The sequence below is a fragment of the Tamandua tetradactyla genome, chromosome 12, assembly GCF_023851605.1.
Source record: "Tamandua tetradactyla isolate mTamTet1 chromosome 12, mTamTet1.pri, whole genome shotgun sequence".
Classification (NCBI taxonomy): Eukaryota; Metazoa; Chordata; class Mammalia; order Pilosa; family Myrmecophagidae; genus Tamandua; species Tamandua tetradactyla.
The window spans coordinates 88133730-88149789 of NC_135338.1; the positions used below are offsets into that span (position 1 = coordinate 88133730).

Here is a 16060-nt window from a genome sequence, read left to right on the forward strand (position 1 = left end):
TGATTTCTTTGCATCAGGTAGGTAGCCAATACTATCCTTTGTACATAAAGATAATTTTGTCCCTTTTCCCAAAATTGCATAATTTCTTTCTTTTTCTTATCTTATTGTAAATGTCTAGAATTTCTAAATTATTTAAAAGAATTATCAGAAATGACTCCAATATTTCACTATTAGGCATAGTGGCCTGAATACATTGCAATTTTGAAAGGCTCTCACTTTTAGTACATATTTTTGGTTTCAGATTTCAATCTCCTTCCTTGAACCTTCTGTTTACTGGTCCTTCTTTCTATGTCTCAGAGTCCTTTATGCACAGGAGTGAACAAGTCTTGCCCTTTTTGTATATGAGAGTGTTACAGCTCATGCAGATGGTGTCATTATATTTCTAGAGATCTTTCTTTTCTGCCCTAAACACACATGTCTTTCTGTAGGAGAGTCTTTTAATTTTTAGAACAACATGGTAAAAATCTAAACCGCTATTGTTTTGTATAGTAAGTCCACTGAAATTACCAGGCTGTTTTCTTCTAAATTAAAAATTAGCATCTTGTGGAAGGATGTTTTTTTTAATCTTTGCATTTTAAGAAAATGCTAAATAATTTTCTCATGGAGAAATTACAATTTCATTTGAAGTTGCTGACTTTTTGCCAGTGAGAAGTGAAAATAACTTGAAGTTTTTGCATGTGACATGCAAAAAAAAAAAAAAGGGTTGGTTACATGAGTTAGGCTGGTTAGAATAATATGTAAAAATGGACTAAGGGAAAAAGACCCAGCAGCAACAATTAGTGTTAGTCTTGGGTTAAATACGGGAAGGCAGAATGGTGAGTGTCTTTGGGGTACGCCAGGCCTAAAGACTGAGGGACATTGAATAAGATGCTAGATCCTGCATTTCTTATTTCTAAATGGAGAATCAGTTATGCCTTGCAGTGATAAACATCAGGATTTGATGCAATTTGTGTAAAACATCTAGTAGGCTGTTTAGCACCTAGTCAGAACTTAATACCCCAAACTGGTTTGAAGGCAGAAATATAGGCCAGGTTACAGATAACAAAATGCAAACGAATGACCAACCCCAAGTGGGCCCAAGGCTTTTAGGCTCAACAGGCTGAGTTGTGCCTTGGGTGGAGTTTTCCGAGCGGCCTCCAGACTCTGCCCAAGGTGATGGAAACTCTTGGTCTTCTTTTTCCTCCTGTGCCTGGTTTGGCCTTTGCTTTCACTGCCAGATTTCACTTGACCCCACTTTCCTTTCCGCCCTGATGGCGCATGAGCTGTGAATGTTTAGATTTTGCCTTCCTCTGAGGAAGGCTGGAAATGCTCCTCATTTTGATAATATGGTAAAAGTTAGTCATTGTGGGGAAGTCCTGGCGTTTAAGAAGCTTGTCAGCACCCTTTAATTTTTCCAATTTGTTAGCCTGGAAAGCACCCCTATTAGTATCAAACTGAGGTCTTAAAGAGGCAGAATAACTATTTTCCTCTATCATTCTTAAACTGAAGATAATTTTTTTTTTAATGCGGTGGGAGAGATGTGTATTATTATTGTTTAAAATCAATTATGCTTTACTCCATATTCTTTTTCTGGTATTTATTTTATCTGTGCTTCTCTCCCAGAGGGGCAGAATTAAGGCCCCCATTTGGTTTTTATTAGCATAATCATTTAATAGCTGTTCTATAGTGCTTTACTTATTACATTAATTTTCTGTAGTTATGTCCAGAGGCAGCTTCCTGGAAGACCACATTTAAAAAAAAAGAGATCTAACTTACTTCTTTAATGGGTTCAGTTACCATTTATAGTTTTAGCTAAGATCATTAAGCACTTTTGATTTACAAGGTCATTGAAAAAAATATATACATAAACTGCAGCTTCTATTTTAAATCGATCTGTTCTGAGCCTTGTTTGGTGAAGGTACAACACTAACCTTAGTATCTTTATTGACATCAGCTGACCACACTGGCTCTTTGGATGTGCTTTGTATGTGTCAGAGGCATGACTGGATGCTTTGATCATCCACGATGCCAGTCACTGCAATTCTGTTGCACATGTAGCTAAACTCTTGATGCCAGGGACCAGTTTCCAACAGGACTTGTTATCCCATTAAAATGAGTTTCAAAGCAGAGCGTAAGGAAAATCTAACTTAGGTGAAGGGCAACAAAAGACACATTTTCTTAAGGATAACTGTGATAGATTTTGCCCCAATGCTAGGTTGCATTCTGAATGAGCTGAATGTACTGAAGTGAAAATAACGTGGCTCAGCAGTCAGCTTCTTGGGTTATGGATGTAACTCTACTATGAGCCAGGCCTAAGATGGCTCTGGGGCCTCTGTCTCCTCCTCTGTAAAATGAGGAGTTGGGATGGGATTCTAAGGCCCCTTGAAGATTTTGCACCCTGTGTACTGTTCAATCAGTGGCTGCTCTGTGCAGGCAACTCTGTGAGGAGGAATCACTGGCAGGTGATCACATCAGGATTAGATTGCTTGTTTTCTCATTCACTGTGCAGTCTCTGGAGCTAGACATGGCACTGGGCACAAAATAGGGCTCATAAATGCTTCTGTACTCAATAGTTTTTATTGTGCAGCTTAAGTAAAATTCTGATTTGAGATCTGTCATTTGTACAATGGCTGTGAGTGGTGTGGAGAGATCTCAAGTCACAGGGACCTACTGTGGGAGCTCGGGCGAGCCACTCAAACTCTCCCAGGCTCTTCTTCAAATAAACAGTTTGGAGAAGAATCACCAAAGTAGCTCCTAACTAAGAAATTCAATGATTCAGTGACCTTGTAAGAACTGACCGCAGTGTGGAGCAAATAAGAAGGTTCAGATATACCCCAGCAGTCAGTACCCAGAACATATTATCCATGATTTAATCTCATTGGGAAGAAGTACCTGAGCTTGCTTTGGGGGTTGACTGAGAAAGAAAAGAAACAACAGGGGGTCTGAATGCTAAGGGTTGATTGGGAATTTTATGCAAAGAAGGAAATGAGATTTCCTGTAATTGCCTGTTATTGAGCTATAGAATATATTAAATGCTGTCTTAAAATCGTTTTGACGTCTGGTCTTTGCAGTGCACCACCTGCTTTGGCTGTTTCTGTATCCTGCCTATGGTGGTAAAGTTTGAGAACATTACTTTCAGGCAGTGTCAGCAGAGAGAACAATGGACAGGGGATGCCGCAAAGCCAGAGCAGGAGCGAGAAGGGAAAAGCCCATAGACATTTCAATGGAAATACTTCTAAGGGATTTCAAGGAAAAGTCTGAGAAATAATGGCAAGTTAGAAAAGAAAAAATGTAAACTTTAAACTGATGTTCTTCTGTAAAGCAATTAAGCAACTAATTTTTCAAGTGCTAAGCAGAAAATTTTAATGGCTGGACTCAAATGGTTTCATTTGCATCTTGGGATTTTTGTTCCTCCAAAAGAAGTTAAAAAAAAAAAAAGAAAAAAATTAGAAAGGTGATTTTTCCAGAGACATTAATGCACAAAGCATTTGGTGGTCAGCTATCATAAAAACTACAGCTGCATAGAATAGCTGAGATGAAGAGCTAGATTTCAATCAGGCAAGAATCCAGTTAATATCAGAGTCTAATTAAGAAATCTGTAATGTTCGATGGAGAAATACTCTATCAGAGTGTGAATGGCATTTTCCCTTCCCTTTGCTGTTGGGGATTTTAATGGGATGTATTTTACCTGGGCTTTGGTATTCATTGGACTAGTTATCCAAGTAAAATGGAGCTTCAAAGCAGAGCGAAGGGATAAACGAGTTCACATGAATAGTAACAAAAGCAATATTTACATAAAAATAAATGCAATAGATTGAACTCCAGTATTAGCTTGTATTTCTCCTAAATTTTTTAAACCTGACATCCATGGCAGTTCATATATACAATTGCTAGGCTATCAGCTCTTTGAGGGCAGATTGAAGATACTATTATTATTTATAAATATTATATATTATTATTTATAGTAATGATAGAATAATAGATTCCCATGGAATGTTTATGAAACAGAAGAATAAAATGGTTTGTTATGATTTATTTTTTAATTATTGCCAAGCACGGTACCACGTTGTTTCACGTCTTCTCACCCATAACTAGTTTGACCAAAAGGAAGTGCTGCTGGGGCAGTAAGGGGGCGGGGGCTGGATTTGGCCAGGGGACGTGTTTTTTTCCAGCCATGTGATGTTTTATTAGAAAGCAATTGTTTTCTACCCTTGAAAAGTCAAGAACTTCAACTTCCCATAAGAAGATGGATTTCTGGATTCTTCTGGAAAATCAAAAGACGTGGCACTTACTGGGAGTGGCTGCAGCCGGTAAACTGGGTGCTTGGACAGTTGCCACTTTCCCTGCTCTATAAGCCCAGGCTGGCTTCCTTTGCTTATTTACCAGTGTGGGGCATGGGATAGGACCCCAGGATCATCAGAAAACATTTGGTTTGTGTTTCTATCACAGTTGGATGTGAGGTAAATGTGAGCCGAATGCTTGTTCTCAGTCTCACTGAAAAAGAAGGGGAGAGAGACTCTTTAAGTATTGGGCTTGGAGCGAATCTGCGGGCTGGACGTGCCCACTTTAGTGTTTTCTCCAGTGTGACTCAGAGCAGGATTCGAGCACTTAATAACCCTAATGATATCGGGTAGGAGTTCATTGGGGAGTTGTTTAAGCATTTGTTGGAGCATATTAAACTACAGTACATTCACACATAATCAGAAAGAGTTCATCAGTCCATCTGTCTATACATTTCCTTCTGATATTAAATTTGTTCAGGGACTTTTCAAAATTACATCACCTCCCCATACCCCCTTCCTTAGTGAATAAAAATGTGGAAAGAATGTGAGCAAATCGGGATAATGCACACTGGTGAAAGTCCCATAATTGAAATCATTATTGCCTAAGACACCATTGCTTTAATCAGCCCTATCATAAATCAGTGCTTTGCACAAGTTGAAGGTTTAAAATAAAGTGCTGTTAAACAAAGTGGGCTTCTTAAAAGGCATGATGCAGGGCGGGCCGCGGTGGCTCAGCAGGCAAAGTGCTTGCCTGCTATGCCGGAGGACCTCGGTTTGATTCCCGGCCCCAGCCCATGTAACAAAAACAAAGAAACAAAATACAATAAAACAAGAAAATGTTTAAAAATGTTTCCCTTTCTTCCTTCCTTCCTTCCTTCTATCCTTCCTTCCTTCTCTCTGTCTTTCCTTTAAAAAAAAAAAAAAAAAAAAAAAAGGCATGATGCAATTGAGAAGCTCCTGAAAATGGATAAAAAAGTGCTTTCTGAATGGATACACTGGTTCTAGCATTTTATCTTCCACTTAATTAAAAAAAAATATTACCTGGTCCTTTCTTAGAAATTACATATTGGAGGTCTGTAATGACCAAGCCTTTAACCCATTAAAAAAATTTACTCCTAGGAACAGTTAATATTTGATGTTTAATTGCATTTGCTTGTTGGAAAGGAAAATCTTTTTCTTCTCTTCCTTTCTTGATTGACTTTTCAAAAATCACCTTGTGAGCTAAAAAGTTGGTGAGGAGTAATTGATTTTCAAAGTGTATATGTAGCTGCGTGTATGTGTGAGTGTGTGTGTGTGTGTGTGTGTGTGTGTGTGTGTGCGTGTCTATATAATCTCCTAAATGCTGCAGTAAATGCAAGACAGGTGCTATTATCTCCATGTAACAGACTGAGCATCTGAGGCTCAGAAAGGTTAAAGCACTGGTGTAGGGTCACACAGGTAGGAAGCAATGGGATGCTGAGTCTATTTCCTCTCCGCTTCTGGGTGTGCTTCAGACCCAGGTGTGGACATGTAGATGGAGCCAGGAGAAAACTTCTTGGCAATGGTTTCCATTGTTGGAACGACTAATCCTCTCAGTCCACATAGCCAGCACCAGATTCAGGCCTCTAGCAGATAACACCGCACTCTCTGCAATTGTGAAAAGAGCCCAACTGTGACCTGGGCCTTTTATGTAAATGTTCCATTGTAGCTAAGCCAGGTGAAGCAGTTGAACCAATCGTAGAAGTCATACCAATTTACAAGAGATTTCTCATCAAGGAGTTTTGCGTGGATGATCAAGCAGGTCAGTGATCTTCTTAAAAAAATGCCCACAGGACCGTAAATGAATTTGGGGTGGCTCCTTGGGACTTGTTTCAAGAGAAAGAGGGGACCGAAGTACGTTGGTGTAGAATGGGTGAGAATAAGCCTATTTGGTAGCCTCGAGTTAGAAAATTTCCATTTTGACATTGTCAGTCCCTCACCTTTCATGTGCAGTAAATCCACTTCCAAAGGTTGAAGTGTTTTTCTTGCTTTCTTCCTTTTTTTTCCCCTCTTCCCACAAAACCAGGTATTATTTAGATCCCTTGAAAAGCTGCACAAGCCAACTGTTCCTCCTCAGATGATCCCTTTCAGCGCTCAGGTGATATCCCTCCTTGGGTTACACCTCCAGGCTTTGTGGGCAGATGTGGGCTGGATCATTCTGCATTATTCCACCTTGCCAGGAAATATTTATATGTTAGCTTTCCCAGTTCCCACATCCCTTGGGAATGGTCCCACGTGCACCGTCTGAATTGCTGGCTTCCATGGGACCACAGGACATCTGGCAGGAGGCTAGAACAGCGCTTGTTCTTCTTTGTGACTTCACACAGTCAGACAACTACAAGGTATAAAACTAGAGGATGAGGAGGTTCTGAGAGGTTCAGTATAATATGTTGAGAAAGTGCTTGAAAGGAAACTGGCTGATGTCGAGGGAATAGAAGTTTGCACTATTCCAAAGGACTTTTCTTTTAGATCTGGAAACCCAAAATCTTACTTGTACATTTTTTAAAGTTTTTTCTTTTTCTTTTAATTTCCTTGCCTTTCTTTTTGTTTTCTTTCCTTCCCTGCCTCCTCCTCTTCTTCCTCTCCTTTTCTTTTTCTTTTTTTTTTTTTTTTTTTAAATTCCTGCTTAGAGGTAGTTCCCATTGTTAGACAAGGAATGGAAAACCTGACATTCATGTATTCCCAAAAGAGTATGTGCTGGCAAAATCCCTTTGGAAACTTATTTGGTAATATATTTCAAGAACCATGAAAATGTTGACTAAATAGTTTTAGTTCTGGGCATCCATTCTCAGTACCCAAAAGATAATGCATAAAGCTATTCATCAAACTATTGTTTACAGTAGTTAGAACTTATATGTATAGTAATAAGGGAAATGAAACTATGAAACAGTTATTTAATGTCATTGATAGTGATGACAACTATGTAATAACATGGAAACACAACATGACATTTCCAAATGATTACATATGTGTAGACAAAATATGCATAATCATAACAAAAGCAGTACCTGTTGTCTACTTAATACATGACAGACATTGTGCCAAGTGCTTTGTATGCCTCTTCTTATTTCAGCCACACACCAACTTCGGGAGGTAGGCCAGATTATATCTCCATTTTACACATGAGAAAAGAGAGGCCAGGAAGGTGAAGCATTTTATCATAAGAAAAATCTTAAGATTTGAATCCTGACCTGGTTGATTACAGAGCTTCCCCTTCTGGTTTATAATTTTTCAAAATATGTGGTTAATTTTAAGTAAAAATCAGACATCAACAACCAAAAAAAAAAAAAGCAAAAAATAAAAAACCTTACACCACCAATAAAGAAAATCTACATTTATAATAATCACATGAAAAATACACAGGACAGCTTAGACCAAGAGAAAGTTGTCACCTTTGTGAAAACTTATCTGTTCACCAGTTAACAAAATGACAGGTAGCTATCCCAAGCAACATGAAATGTTTGTAGGTCTTTCTCGTGTGGGAATTCAGATACTATATGTAACTAAGAGAATCTATTGTTAACCTGCCAATTTTAAGAAGACGCAAGAGAGTATGTTTTAGATGTTGATCAGATTCTCTTGAGAATTTTCTTGCAGGCTGGAGCCTATACCAGTGGTTCTTAGTGTGCTTGAGAATCTGTTTGCCAATATTAATGGAATTTTTGATCTCTCTTCCAGAATATTACATGTATTAATATTTAGGTAACGATTTGTATGGACTCCCTAGAAGCTCCTCAAAATACTCTAGTTTAATAATCAAGAATATCTATTTACTTTTATCCAAGGGGCTTGGAAATCTTTTAAGTTCATAGCTGATTTGAGGATTTAAATTTAAATTTCCTTCTCTGTTTTGGCTTGCAGAAAGGTTCTTTGCAGCACTATTTGGGAAAAGTCCTTTCACAAACAGCTTCAGCACCAAGATAGTTTTGTTCAGAGTGTTTGTCTAGTAAGATTTGTAAAGTAAGCAAATAAAATGAGTAATTCAGTTTCAATGTTTTCTTCAAGATGGTAGCATCTTATCATGGACTCTTGTATTCACGTGCATGGCTAATAGTGGTCTTTTGAATTTGCCAGAAAGACCACTTTGGGTGGTTGGGGAGAAAGAAAGGCATGATGTACGTCGCCAAGAATAAATGGTTGTATCTGGCAGTGCAATGGATTCTATAACAAAGGGAAAAGCTTGACAACGTGTGTGGACAGCATCATGAATTTCTAACCACACCTTCAGAAATGCATTTTTGCCAAACCTGTATGTGTGAAGTGCACGTGCCTAAGGCAGTAGCATTTGATGGACGTGGAATATGGGTGGCAGATGTCCTTGCATGACCTTCACCAAGGACTCCGACATGCTGTGATCTGGAATGGCCCAGCCAGGCAGCTTCCTGGTACTCACTGCTGAGCTGCTAGTAAAATTACAGCTAGGGCATGATTTTATTCTGTGAGATGTTTTCATCATCAGGAAGAAGTTATTGTTATCATTATCATCATTATTATTATTTACCATTTCTGTTTTCTGAAATTAAAAATTTTTCTGGGGCTAATCCCCAAAGACTTTACGTACGCGCTCTACCTCCTATTCAGGATTGTGTAATAAGTGGACAAAAAGCCATGGGAAGAGGTCACTGGTCCGTTATTTCAGACACTTCCTCTCAGCAGTGGTCACTGCCTATGTTACCCAAGACGGCAAAATTATGAGCCATCCTGCATCTGGCCAATTATGCAATTCTCAGTCACGGTGTGGGGTGGGGAGGGGGAGTTCTTTCCTCACCCCAGCTGCTGAACAGTTATGCCCCGGAGCCTGGGGACGGACATACCTTGTAACTTTTTAACCTAGTTAGTCTAACTGCCAATATTATTCCTATTCATATAAATGTCTAATCCTTTCTTAAATCTCGCTAGACTATTTGCCTCAATAATATCCGGCGGCAATGCATTCCACAGGTACATTATACGCTGCTTTAAAAGTATTTCCTTTATTCGTTTTAAATTTGTTCCCTTTTAACGTCACAAGATGGGCCTTGTTCTTACATTAAGTAGCACAGGATACAGGCATTTTAAATTGAGCTTTAATTCTTCCAGGCACTTTCATTGCCATTATTAAAGCCCCGCCATCTTCATATGTTTTCTATTTTGGCACATATAACCTAGATGAAATGAGATGATTTAAATAAATAGTCTCATACTCTTTTGGACAGATAACAGACATTGGAAAATAATTCTCCTTGATATTCAATGTCATTCATTGACTGACTACTGAGCACCTACTATGTGCAGGAACTTTTCTAGATGTTGGAAAAACAACATTGAATAAGGCAAGGTCCTTGCTTGGAAGGACCTAATTCTCTGGAGCAGGAAGACAAATAGTAAATAAAGGAACAAGAATATAAACTACATGGTTTCAGATGGAAAAATGAGAAAAGAGTGACTGGGAAGGGGGTGGCAGGAGCCATCTTAGATTGTGTGGTCAGGGAGTGGCCGTCTGAAAAGGGGACAGTCTAGGCCGACCATAAAGGAGTCATCTATGTGAAGTTTCCTTGAAGACCAAATCCACCTCCTAGGTCAGTATCCAGCACTAGTCAAGAATCTAACATTATTTGTTCAATGATTGAATGAATGAATCATTATTCAGAAGGGAACATTTAGTTGCAGAAGACATCCAGTAAGCTCTTTATAGATCAACAACTAATGTTTCTTAAATCCTTTTGTTCTGCAACTCCAAAGAGTTTTGGAGTAAGAAAAACTAAGGGTTTAGTTAGTTGGATTCGGGTTTCAAGTCCCCTGATGCTCCCAACTAACTAGCCAAATAACCCTTGGCCAAGTTCGAATCCCTCTTAGCCACAGTCTTCTCATTCATAAAAATGGAAGCAAAATGTCCTTCCCTCTTGGTGTTTGCAGGAGTGGAGGACATAAATGTATATGGAAGAGCTTTATAAATTTCCGAATGATGCAGACATTTAGTTATACTTCTGGGAATCAGTTGCTCTCAGCATTTGGACTTTTCTTTCATCTTCCATTCTTTCTTTCTCCTTTCCTTGTTTTCTCTGTTCCCCATTTTGCACACTGTCTCTGACTGACGCTCACCAGTGGCATCGGTGGTGCTCAGCTTTCTGCAGGGCTAGCTGGCCCCAGAGGCAGCTGAAGCAGAGTGTTAAACTTTCTGGAATTCTCACCTATTTCTTGAGGATTCTAAATGTTGAGTCAGATGGAGCCTTTTCTTGTTGATACAGTGGGCTGGGTATGCATTTCAAATAGAGATTGTTGCTTTTATTTTGTTTACTGCTTAATCTTCTGGGATCAGGTTAACCAAACTTCTTTCTAGATATGGATAGTCCTTGCCTGAATTTCTGAGGGAATCTCAGAAATCGAGACTTTGGGTGGAATTCTCTAATTATCTGCCTCTAGTTTCCTTCTATGTTCTGGTGGGATAGGCAAAGGTCAGTTCCTGATATTTCCTCTTGTTATTATTTTTTATTGCCCCTTAATGTACATATTTTTTCTTATTTAGGCAATTTGAAGTAGAGACGTGTATTTTAAAGGATTTCTAGGAATGACTTATTAGAATTGTTTGCATGCATGAATCAAATTTACTGGCAAATTGCTCAGGCCTCGGTTTTATGATGTAGCTGCCAGCTCCTTCTGGGTAAAACTCTGAAATAGGAGAAGTTTCCCTTTGGTATCCCTCACCAACACGTCTGTCGCCTTGTTCCCTCCCTTTCAACACCTCCCTCTTTTCCTGCCCCCGAATAACTCTGGGAAGCTGCCAGGCCTATTACACATTACCATGAAGACATTTAACCCCCCACCCCCCAAACCTACCCCCAACAGAGGTGAGGCATACAAGGGAATAAATCTCTAATGGTATAATTTTAGACAGCGTGGCAAACTGGGAATGGGTGGCTATTTTTGGCCATGGGGCGTTCTCCTTGACCTGAGATGACACTGCCTTGCCTGCTATTGGTGCACTAGGTCATCCTTGTAGTAACGTGTCTACCATCCCTGGGGATGGCTTCTCATTTCCCTGCTGAGCAGTTCTGTACTCACCCAGAAATCTGTGCATTTGTTCAAGGGCATAGATTTGTTAACGTGCACCCAGCTAGGATTGTCACGGGCTGACATTCCAAGGGGGAGGGACGTACTCCCCCTGATAATAGCACAGATGGAAGGAACTGCCTTCCATGTAGGGGATGGGTGAACATTTCTGGCGTCCATGCCATACCAGCTGCTCAGCAACCATTCTATGATTTGTTCTCTCTCTGGTCAAGGCCAGCCGCCTGGGTCTTCAGGCCATAGTGTCTCTGCATTCCTAGCTCTGCTGCCTCATTTGAAGCTGCAACTCAGGGCAGCCTCACGCCAATCTTCTGACCACCCTGCTTGCTGTCTTCCCACTCAAGCTCCTGATGCAGCTGCTGCCTGCAGACCCCCTGTACTGCCAGGGGAAGTGAGTTGGAACTCCTGCAGCAGATGGGTGGGACAACTACAAGAAGATCTGGAAGTGGCCAAAAATAACAGTGCTTTCCAGATGAGGGTAATACTGTAGCCAAGATCATCACTGGAGTAGGGTATCTTGTTCTTAGTCTTATAACCTAAAATATACACAGAAAACTCAAAGATCATTCAGGAAGGAGGAATGAAGTAAAGAACAAGGGAAAATTTGAAAACAAGGAGCTGAAGTTCTTTATGACAAAAGAGAGCAAACAGGCCTTTTACAGGAATGGTGAGAGGCCTGGAACTCTGGACGGTAGCTCTTTCTTCTACATCTCTCCTGGCCACAAAAAAAAAAGGTTGAATTCTGGATTGGCAGAAAGAGAGACTAGGATGCAAGGAGAGCCAGATAAAGGAAAAGAAAACAATAAAGGGTAAGAAAGAAAAGGGAGAAAATGTCAAGATAACATGCTGCCCTCCTATACCTGCCTTTGAATTAAATTTAACCGATATATTTTTTGAGAACCAACCATGTCCTTCTAGTTATTTATTTCTGCATGACAAATCACCCTAAAATTTAGTGGCTGAAAACCATGCCAACCATTTTATTATTATCTGTCTCAATTCTGAGTGTTGACAGGGCTCAGCCAGTGGTTCTTGTGAACGCCTTTCCCGTGGATGGGGTCTGACGGTGGAGTCATCTCCGAGGCTTCCTCACATGCTAGTCTGGTGGTCGGACGCTGACTGCTGCTGCAACCTCAGCTGGGGCGCTTAGCTGGGACCCCCTGCACATGGTCCTTCCATGTGGTCTGAGCAGTTTCACAGCATGGCAGCCTTGTGCTTCTTAGGTGGCATCTCAGGGCTCCAGAGATGAGTGTCCCAGAGGAACAAGGGAGAAGGTGAGTTATCCTTTGTGGCATTGCCCAAGTCATATCCTCCGTTGTTCAATGAGTCACTCATCTGGGATTCAGGGGGAAGGCACAGGGACCTCTCTTCTGGGTTTGACAAGCTTTAATGTACTTGCAGACGTGTCTTCAAACTGCTTCAATAATGTCAGCGTCTTTTGGACCCACCTCTCATGCTCTGGGAGCTTCTAATCTAGTTTGTATCTATAAAAGCCAATTAAATATTCAATGAAGAATAATGAAATATCCATTTTCCAGATAGTGGAGGTGATAAATGGTGGATAGATGGTTTCAGGTGGTATACAGGATAAACAGTTGCATGCAAAGAAAGCAAAGGCAGAGTATAGTTGGAAGGCCTGAGGCCACTTATCTTTTAAAGCATTAAAGGCAAATATGACAGCAGTGGCTTATGTTCTTTTACTCTGAGAGAGGATATTCTTGTTAGCTTTATTCAAGAGGTATATTCACTCCCAAGAACTTGTCTTGTTACCCATCTTCCCTTCTCCTGTTTACCCTGGCCCCGCCAACCATCCTTTCTTTCAGTGACTTTGTTTTGCCATGATCCTAAAACTCTCTTCATTCCTTTTCTCCCTCAGCCATGACTCTTCCTTTCTGGGCATGAAAGTGACTCTCCTCCAGTTCCCCTTACCTACATATTTACTATTCCACTCCCATTTCTCAGGTCAGCGAACTTCTCCCTGCCCTGCCTTGACCTGTTCCTCAGTTGAATGCTTGAAATATGTACTTCCACTTTGGTTTGTTCCTTTATGACTATTGTCTCTTGACTTGTAGGTTAATATCTTATATTCAGTGAGGCTCATGCCCTTCTCTGCTCTGCCTGTATCGTCCTCATAGCCATTTGCACAGCACAGTGTTGCAGGATGGTGAGCCCTGTGTTCCCATCACCCAACTTGTCCATCAAATACATCTCTGACATCTTCATGGTGAGAACTTGCTCAACATCCAAGGAATTTCAAATGGGATTTTCTGCTCCAACTGCTAAACCCTTTTTTATAAGTTTGTCCTAAATCCCATCATCACTAAAGATTGTTTTTTCTCTTTATTTTGGGCCTTTGATCTCCAAATACTAACCACTCATGACATTTACTTTTCAATCTCCATGTAGGATGGACCCCTTTTTCACAATTTGTACAAAAATGATATATGTCTACTGGAGAACTTTTAGAACATAGAAGCAAAAATAAGAAAACTGACTTTGTAGATATATAAACATTGTTAACAGTGAGATGTGAGTGGGTCCTTCCAATCTTTTTTCTCTGCATTTATAGTTTTTATTTACAAAAAACTGGATTGCCACTTGGATGATCAGAACTATCCTCCAAGCCCACTGCTCCTTTGCATAGTCAGTTCTTATAGAACCCTTGCCCCTGTCCCCAGTTTATGGGGCCATGGGTGGACATCTGGTCTCCAACTAGGCCAGTGCTTGCTTTTTCCTTGGGATCAAACCAGATCATGCCAAGCACTGGAGCTGTAATACTACATCAAGGTGGAATTAGAATTTGTACTTCACAATCTAAAGCTTTGCTGGAAGATGGTTTGTGGAAGAAGAGAAGAAGAGACCCAGAGTGAGAATCAGAGGCTGAGATTACAAAATTCTAGACCTTCTTTGTATTATGACACTTCTTCCTACCTGGAATTTTGTGGGGTAGCCTTCTGTCTTTACCTCAAATCCTTCTTTAGTGGAGCAGCAGTGTCTATGGGATTCTGATACTTCCATCTAATGATGCCTTTTTAAAATGGCACTTTTTATAACCTGATTTTTTCACTTAATATCATATCATGAATTTTTTCTATAGCATCATATATTCTTCTAGGTTTGGTGACTGCAATAGATGACCCAATGTTTCTGGGAGAAGAAGCGAAGCACATTGCTTGAGCTCTGGTGCATCATCATTATTACCATAAGATCAGTTCTACAATATTGGTCATTTACTCCCCCTTTTCCAACATTATAAAGAAAGCTGCACTGAACGTCTTTATAGTTAAATAATTGTGCAGATAAATTTCTAGAAATTGCACCATTGGCTCAAATATTATGGACATTTGGAAAGTTTTTTTTTTTTTAAGTGTATTGTTATAGCTTCTCCGAGTTTTCTAATTTGTCGAGAACCCCAGTCTATACCATATTTTTCCTGACTGCAGTTTTAGAGACAATATATCTCCTTCTGTGTCCAGAAAGGGTCTATACTCACCTTCCAACAAAATTGAAAGTGTTATGGCTGACGTCTGAGTCGGTGCCCTGTAGGGTCGTTCATTTAGTCATGTGCTTACACGTCAGGTAGAGATTAAGTTGATTTATCAGTTAGGTTTGTATTTTGAGAGCTGACTCCAGTGTTGTTAGCCATGGAGTGGGCTTTGGTGCTATTCTAAGAAGGATCTCAGAGAGTCCTCAGAAAATCACGTATTGACTGAAACTTACTAAATAGAGGCTTACTTTATTCCTTGAGTCCAGAAATTGATAAAGCTAACAAAGTCATTTTGTGTGCTTAGAATATAGTAACCAGTTCTCCCTTTACCCACAGGCTCTGCCCCCTGGGCTGAAATGACCATTTGCAGACCCTTCCCTGGCATCAAGGCTCATGAAGTGGAGAATGTGAAATTCAATGAGATGTTTCTATGCTGTGATATATACTGTGCTGGGCACAAGGAAGACAAAGATAATCCAAGATGGGCCTTGTCTTCAAAGAACATAGTCCGCTGGGTAGGCAGATGCATGAACAATAACAGGGAATAATGAAACTCATCTAGAGTAGAAGTCAGCACGTCCCTAGCTATTCGGTCCCCAGATGGATTTTATTTGCCCCCAAATGATAGCAGTTTTGAAAAATTTTGTTGCCAGCAATTAATAGCTGGGGATTCAGGGAGGAAACCCAGATTTGTCTTAACTTGAATAACTGGAAAGATTCGTCAAAACTGAGCCCTCATTTCACCATGGCAATAGGGAGGAGTGGCTGACCCTTCCGACAGAGTATGGGTTCTCTTTTTACCATTTGTACCACTTCACTTATCTATGCTTTCTTTTTGGGCCACATGAAATTGTTACCATTTCCTTAGTGGAAGAGGGCCTTAGTCTTTCACAGCTATCAGGGAATGCTTGAGAGAGTTTCCTGTTAGAGGGGAGACCTGAAGGGTAAGTAGAAATTCGTCATGCAGATATGTGGATTATCCAAGGTAGGTGGAACAGCATGTGCAAAGGTTCAAGGGCTTGAGCACAGAAGTCCTGCTCAGACAAGGACAACTAGACAGAGACAGTGGAGGAATTGGTATTGGAGAGAAGGATCAAGAGAAAGAACCGAAGTATGCAAATGCCAGCTCATGAGCAGCCGGGCTTGCCAAAGTCATGACTTTAGATTTTGTCCTATAAAGGCTGGATTGAATGATTGATAGGAAAACAGTTGAAAGAGTTTCTACTAAGTGCACACTGCCTCCATG

At 40.2% G+C, this 16060-nt stretch overlaps 1 long non-coding RNA gene across 4 annotated transcripts in view; it reads left to right on the top strand.

The window, feature by feature from the left end:
- LOC143652461 (uncharacterized) overlaps positions 1-16060 on the top strand; it is a 151909-nt gene that overhangs the window by 28417 nt on the left and 107432 nt on the right. Inside the window, exons 2-3 of one of the 4 annotated variants that reach the window (XR_013160687.1) lie at positions 12334-12601; positions 15151-15329. The exons of the other annotated variants lie outside the window; for them this stretch is intronic. This is a non-coding gene — a long non-coding RNA (uncharacterized LOC143652461). The remainder of the gene's footprint in view (positions 1-12333; positions 12602-15150; positions 15330-16060) is intronic. 4 annotated transcript variants of the gene reach the window in all.